This window comes from Diabrotica undecimpunctata, chromosome 1, assembly GCF_040954645.1.
Source record: "Diabrotica undecimpunctata isolate CICGRU chromosome 1, icDiaUnde3, whole genome shotgun sequence".
Taxonomy (NCBI): Eukaryota; Metazoa; Arthropoda; class Insecta; order Coleoptera; family Chrysomelidae; genus Diabrotica; species Diabrotica undecimpunctata.
Genome location: NC_092803.1, coordinates 123,299,478 through 123,307,888, shown reverse-complemented (window position 1 = coordinate 123,307,888; position 8,411 = coordinate 123,299,478).

Sequence of the window (8,411 nt, the reverse complement as noted above, 5' to 3'; positions counted from 1 at the left end):
TTTAGAAGGCTCCAGATTAAGGCAGTTATCTGAATTGTGTTTCGAAACTATTTTACGTATTTAGTTTAAGTTCCGAAAAAAACCAAAACGTACCTCAACCTTGCACAATAAATGGGCACATTTTAGAACAGGTCAATAGATTTAAGTACCTGGGATGTTGGATCGATAGCAGCCTAAATCCTGATCTAGAAATAAGATCGAGAATAGAACAGGCCAGAAAATCTTTCGAAAAAATAAAAAAAACTGCTTTGTGATTCTCGAATAAAACTCGAAATTCGACTACGTTTATCAAAATGCTACGTCTGGTCGACTCTTCTATATGCAGTTGAAACGTGGACCCTAAAAACATTAACCGTAAATAAATTGGAGGCCTTTGAAATGTGGATCTACCGGAGAATGCTCAAAATTTCATGGACATCGCATACCTCAAACGAAGAAGTGCTGCATAGAATAGGCAAGGAAAGAGAACTTTTTAACACAGTAAAAGTTAGAAAAACATCATACCTAGGCCACATACTGAGAAATAATAAGTACCAATATGCCCAAGTTATAGTGAAAGGAAAAATCGAGGGAAAGAGAGGCCTAGGGAGGAAAAGACTATCGTGGCTCGGAAACATCCGACAATGGACAGGGCTAAATTTTGAACAGCTAATAAGAACAGCTGAAGATAGAGAAGATTTTAAAATTGTAGTAGCCAACCTCCATTGAGGAGAGGGCACTTTAAGAAGAAGTCTAAACCATTTGCTAAGAATCAGATTCTGGATGGAAACAACAGTAATTTTGATTAGATTTAGGGCCATTATTGTTTGCAAAATATTTGTTATTAATAGTGTATCTTCATATTATAAATATAGATAAATTTAGTTTGTCATATTCTATTTGCAATATGAAGACATCACAATATTTCTTTATCTGTGTTAGTATTAGATGAATCAGAAGTATTCAACAGGTAGTAGAAATTGATAACTTGCTTTATCAATAACTAGCTACCTATATGCCAGATTTACATTTAAGGCACCTCTGATTTATGATATTTTGTTAGAAGGCACAAATTAGCCAAAAATTCGAATAGCGACAATCAAAATTTTAAAAATGGGCTTTGACATTTTGCATTTAAAACCATGTGTTCATTTTAGCAAAGAATGTCTCAATTAGAAGAGCTATGTATTCTGCTTATTCTTGTTTTTTAAATGAAAAATATTTTATGAGAAGTCAGCACACCAATAACATTGAATTCTTAATTCAATTTTTAAATATTGAATTCTTAATTAAGCGTTGATTACTTTTATAGTTTTTAGTTTGAATGTACATCCTTACCATATTTTCAGTTAAGTTTTTTAACTAAAAATTAATGCATTATATCAGTTTAGATTGTATTTTCCGAATGCTGTGGTAATTAATTTTAATTCTTTACAGTAAAGAATATAAGAATGATAAGTTTGTTTTATGTCACTTTAATATTAATAGATGTGTTTATTTATATTAGCATTACTACATTAATATTAAGTATATCAAACAAAATCGTAAATTAAATATTATATTTATATGTGATTAAACCACAATTTATTGCAATGAAAAGTACATTTGATTATAATGAATTGTGGTTTAATCCTATCTAAATACAATATTTAACGTAAATATTCTATAAGAAAACAGTTTCAGAACCTCTTTAAAATCATAAATATAATAAAAAGTTAGTGTTGATATGATTTTAAATTCATTAAATCATGGTTTTAAATTTTGCCTACAAAATTATTACCACTTCATCAAGGGTGGAAAAATCTCATATTGAGAAAATTGAAGTCTATATATTTATATAGCCATATTAATCTAATTATTATACAGTGTGTCAATTTTAAAACTTACAATGGGCTATATCTCACGAACAAAAGTTGATATCGAAAAATGCTTGAAAACGTTTCTAGGATGGTAAGGGGGAACTAAAATGACATGAAAAAGAACTCACTCCAATCAACCCCCTAGGCCCCATCCACCACAACCAAAAAAGTTTAAATGGTAAACCCCTACTTGTTATACATAATTAAAAAGACTATAAAATTTTTTATCCAATTTTATAAATAAATACAGGGTGAAGCAATAATTGTGAAACTTTGGCTTAAATGGAAAATTTAAAGAAGTTTTTGTTGATTATGTTGATGACCCTGACTTACTATGACTTTTGTATTTGTAATGCTATCTCCCGGACTATTATTTTTAATGATAAGTGCCCTTCGGAATTTTGTTTTTGTTAAATAAAAACTTAATTTGCCATTTTTGCAAAACAAGTTAAAAACATCTGTTTTGTGGGTTCTGTCAGATTCAATAATTTTTGGTTTATTTGAGAATTTTAAATTTCTACGATCGGTACTGTCATTCAGCTGTAGTTGTCACGATGGTTTACAGTATACCTGAACGCGTGGAGACCACGCGTTCATATTTGCCTGCCAGAAACAGTGTTATTTACGAACAGCTCAAATATTTCATGAAAGCATCCGGACAAAAATGTAAGTCACGTGTACGTCCGCGATTTAGTTGAAAAGTTTAGAGAAATGGGATCAGTGCAAAATAAAAAAAAGGGATGTCCCAAGATTACTGAATGAAGCATCCCAAATTGAGGTCCTTGGAAATTTTGCAATAGAGCCTACTGCATCAACACGTCAAGTATCTGCAATGGTAGAACTTTTACATGAGTCGGTTAGAAAGGTGTTGAAATTACGTAAGTTTCACCCGTATAAAACACAAATTCTTCAAGAACTAGGCGATAATGATCCAGACCGACGAATTGAGTTTTGTGTAAACTCATGACTGAAAGAATTCACGTTGAACCAGAATGTTAAAAAATATTTGTTTCGCTGATGAATGTACTTTTATGCTGAATGGTAATGTAAATAAACAATACTGGAGTGATGCGAACTCGCATCGATTCAGAGAAGGTCACACTCAATATCCTGAAAATCTTAATGTTTGGGCAGGAATATTAGGCGATGCTGTAATTGGCCCCTTGTTAATACCAGGGAAACACCATCGAACCTTTAATTGTGCATGAATTACAGAACCAAAGGGACGATCAAGACAACCTAGCTCTAGACGAAGATTTGCTGCACTTCCAACAAGATGGAGCAGCTCCAGTTAGGCACTGGTTGGATACTAATTATCCGAACAAATGGATTGGAAGGAGGTCCTATTGAGTGGCTACCAAGGTCACCAGACTTACCGCCACCTGACTTTTTTCTATGGGGTTACCTCAAGTCAGTTGTTTATAAAACTCAACCTGCGTCACTTGGGGAATTGCGAGAAAGAATTACGCAAGCATGTTGCGCTATTACTAAAACAAAATTTGCCAAAGTTCGTGAATAATTTCAAAATAGGCTCTATTATTGTTTACAAAACAACGGAACCCACTTTGAACATTTACTTAATTGACATTAACAAATTTGTAGTTCAACAAAAACCTCATTAAATTTTCCATTTAAGCCAAAGTTTCACAATTATTGCTTCACCCTGTATAATTATTATTTATACCATTGGATAGTATTTTTTAGTCTTTTCCATGATGTATCACATGATGGATGGGGCCTAGGGGTTGATGGGGGTGAGTTCTCTTTCATGTCATTTTAGTTCCCTCTTACTATCCTAGAAACGGTTTCAAGCATTTTTCGATATCAGCTTTTGTTCGTGAGATATAGCCAATTTTAAGTTTTAAAATTGACACACTGTATATTTAAATAGCATATTGTGGTGTTAAAAGAAAAATTTAATATGTACCCATAGTTTTATTTCCATTTCAAATTAAATCTTGTAGTAGGCAAAAATCAAATAAAGAAACAACCAAATATATATGTCAGTGGGAAAGTATGGATTATATACAGGATGAGTAATAAAGAATGAGCCAAATTAGTAACTATTAACTAATTGATTACTTAACAATGAGTCTAAGATTGTCAGCTTTGAGCTACAACATCTTGATTTTATCGTCGTGTGTTTCAGAATAAAATCCTGAGAATTCGCTTCCAGGTTTTGTTCAAAGAATTCTCTCTTCTTCCTCGGCTTTTCCATTTTCAGGGGTCGCTGTTCCTTACTCTTCGTCGCCATCTGTCCATCGGGTCTTCTTCACTTAAACCTTTCTCTCTTAACTCCTCTGCCACAGTCCTTCCATCTTCTCCTCGGTTTTCCTCTACCTCTCCTTCCATTAACAGCTCTATCCTTCGTCCCACATAGTTTTCATCTTTAAGTCTGACACGACCAAACCATTGCAGTCTTTATTCTTTAGTCTTTTTTTTGAGACTGTATGCTCTTTCCCTTTTAAGTCGTTTATGATCCTGTCCCTTCTAGTCTTACCCAACATCCAACGTAAAATTTTCATTTCAGCTATCTCCATCTTCTTTATAGGCCATACTTCACCGCCGTACACCAACGTAGGTCTTGCCACACTCTTGTATATCTTTCCTTTCAGTCCCTCAAGCCTCAATTTTCTTGCAGGTAACGTCTGTGAGAGTCCACTCAACTCCGTACAACAATATAGAGCAATATATACATTTGAATAGCTTAGCCACATTTTCAAATCAAATGTAGACCAAACCAAAGAAATTAAAACACGTATTGAAATCGCACGTGCATCATTCGTTAAACTTAAGTTTCTTTGTTATCGGGATATAAGGTTAGAACTACGCCTAAGAATGCTTTGGTGTTACGAATTCACTACTCGTCTGTATGGCTTGGAAGCATGAACATTAAGACAAGTCCATCCATCCAATGGCACTACAGCTCAAATCGAGCCTTGGCCTCCTTCAACAAGCTTCTCCAATCATTTCGATTTACCGCTGTTCTTTTCCATGAACGCGTTCCCAGGCAGTTCCTGGCATCCTCATCAACTTCGTCTTCCCATCTCTTTTTAGGTCTTCCAACAGGTCTTTTTCCCTGGATTCTTGCATTTAGTAATTTTCTGGGGATTCTATTCTCATGCATGCGGACCACGTGCCCTGCCCACCGTAATCTCTGCAGTTTAGTGTATTGTGCTAGAGTTGGTTCGCTATATTGCTCGTATATTTCTCTATTATACCTAATTCGCCAGTTGTTCTTTTCACTTATTGGGCCCAGTATCCTACGTAATATTTTTCTTTCAAACACATCTAATGCATTGGCAGATTTCTGAGTCACCACCCATGATTCACAACCATAACTTACTATGGGCCTGATTATTGTTTTATAGACCCGGAGTTTTGTTTTCCGGTGTACGTCTCGCGATTTGAATATGTGGCCCATCGCGAAATAGGCTTTATTTGTCAGCATAAACCTTCTATTTGTTTCCGGTTCTTCTTCATTGCTTGCGACCAGATCCATTCCTAGGTATGTGAATCTATTCACATGTTCTATATCGACAATAAAGTGCTGTTGCGGCGGTCTATTTGATCTGGTTTGTATGAGTAGTTTTGTTTTATGTACACTGTTCTGCTCATTATGTTTATATCATCTGCGTATGCTGCTAATTGGGTAGATTTGTTTGTAAGTATGTTATTTCCGCTCACCGTCAACCGTCTAATTGCATATTCAAGAACAAGATTAAAGAGCGTTGGAGCCAGTCCGTCGCCTTGTTTCAGTCCTTGCGTTATCGTAGACACATCAGTGATCTGTCCCTGAATATATGCCTATGCTTCTGTTTCTGTCATTGTCATTTGCACTAGTCGTATTAATTTTGATGGTATGCCAAATTCTTCCAATATATTAAGTAGAATTGTTCTATCTATTGAATCATAGGCTTGTTTAAAATCTACAAAGAGATTGTTAACGTCCATGTCATATTCCCATGCTTTGGCTAGTATTTGTTTAACTGTAAATAGTTGGTTTATTTTGCCTAAACCCTGCTTAAATAGACAATAGACAGTAAGCGAATAGACAGTAAGCGAGGGCCAGGCAGGAGAAGACACTCGTGGCTCCAAAATCTGAGGAAGTGGTTCGGGCTCACATCGGTCGAACTATTCAGAAGCGCCGCAAATAAGATCAGAATTGCCATGTTAATAGCCAACGTTCGCAACGGACAGGGCACTTGAAGAAGAAGAAACCCTGCTTGATGTTCCCCGATGATTTTTTCCGTGAGAGGTTGGAGTCTTCGATTAATGATATTTGTGAGTATTTTGTATCCCGAACAAAGTAAAGAGATGCCTCTATAATTCTGACATAACAGTTTGTCTCCTTTTTTATGAATAGGGCAGATTATACTTTTCTTCCATTGTTGGGGGATTTCTTCTTCTATCCATATCTCTCGTATTAGCTGGTACATCTGTTGTGTCACATTCCTTCCTCCTTGCTTGAGTAGTTCTGCCGGTATTTTATCTATTCCCGGTGCTTTATGGCTTTTTTCTATGTGGATTGCCGTTTGGATCTCCTCTAGCGTTGGGGGTCTAGTTAATTCATTTTCTTCTCCATCTTCCGCCAGTTCTTGTTGTTGTACCTCCTGTCGTGCCTGCTGCTGCCTCTGTTGTTGTAATGGTGGTTGTGTCCCTTTGTTTAGTAATTCCTTAAAATATGTCATCCAGGTTCTCTTAATTTCGTCCATATCGCTAATGATTTCACTCTTCTTATTTTTGCAGAGGCTAGTCTTCGGATTGTATCCCTGTCTTATATGTTTGATAAATTGGTGTGCACTACGTGTTTCGTTTTCCTTAAACTCCCTCTCTATGTTTAGTATCCGTTGGTTTTCGTACTTTCTCTTTTTCTGCCTGCACAGTTTATCTGCTCTTCTGAAAACACTAAAAGATAAACTTCACGAACTGACCACAATTTGACAATGAAAAACGTAGGTTATACTTCTGCTGACAGGTCACGGCCAACTAGTGCAAAAAATATTAATATAACTTTCATAACGAAAAAACGAAAAATGTTCAAATCAATTTATCTAGAAAACGGTGTATCCTATCGACTTAGAGAAAGAGTTGCTTTCAGTACTAGAATGCCTGAAAGTTTAATAATCTAGTATCACGAATTCTTAAAAGGTAAAGACAAAAAAGTTATGCGTTAAAATAACCGTTGACCTACCCAAAACGAACGCTTATGATCGATACTAGAAATTCAAGATTGATGAAATCGATTCAACTCTGGAGCATAAATATTCGTACCAGTTTTCGTTTTTCTAAATAGAAGCGTTCTGGGGGTATTTACAAAAAACTAATTACAAGTCGCCATCTTGTTCCGGTTTTCATTTGTCAGGAGAGTTTCTGGAAACCCTGTATATCCTTTGATGTATGATTTTTAGAAATAACTTTAAAATGTGACTCATTAAGCTGATGGTCTGGAAATCATTGCAGGATATGTATTTTGTTTTCTTTCATCATCACGTAGCGCTACAACCCTGGGTGGGTCTTGGCTGACTGTACAACTTTTTTCCAATTTGTTCGGTCTTCCATCAACCTAGGGTCAAATGGAATGTTCATTTTCCGGAGATCTGCTTGGATGTTATCTCTAAATCGCATTCTGGGATGTCCGAGTGGTCTTTTGCCTGTGGGAATCTCTTCCCATACCAGTTTTACCAGTCTACCAGTCTTTTGTTTTCTTTGGTACAGCAATAAACGTTGACTTCAGCCATGATCTTGGTATTACTCCGTTTAAATACATAGAATATATAGAAATACATTGAATATTTTTGTTAGTCGTTGAGTACCGTCGGTGTTAAATAGCTTGATGAGTTCAGCATATGAATTATCAGGTCCAGGAGCATCAGGACCAGGTCACCATCTTTCTGTTGTGATACTGCTTTTTCCACTTCATCTGATGTAATTGGTAAATGATCATTACATATGTAGGACGGAGGTGTTCGGGCCCATTATCTTTAAAGAATTCTTGTATGTATTTGGTCCATACACATATTTCTTGATTTTTATCTGTGATGATTATCTCCTGTGAATCTTGCAGTTTGATCGCTATGTTGGATTTTTGAAGACCAGCTGCTTGTTATACCTTTTTATGCATATTAAATGTATCACGTTTTTGTTCCAACAACTCTATCTCTTCACACTGTGTTTTTAACCAATTTTCGTTGGCCTTCCCTATTTCGGTTCTTATTTGTCTCATTCTGTGAATATGTTTGTACATTCTTTTGTCGTTCATTGATTTTCTTCTTTCTTCCATGAATTGCAGTATATTGTCATTCATCCAACTTTTCCCTTTACTTTCTATTAGATGTTTTTCTCTGATCTTGTTAAAGGTTTCACATATATTCTGGAGTGATTCTTCTGGATTATATATTTGCTCCATGAACTAAAGGAGACATGAAAGGAAATAAAAGGATAGTGAAAGGAAACATGAGGTATCAACGGAGTTCTTGATTGAGACACCTAGGAAATGGTTTGCTTGCAGTTTTATCGAACTGTTCCGAGCTGAAGCCTCGAGAGTTGAAACTACAATAATGATAGTCAATA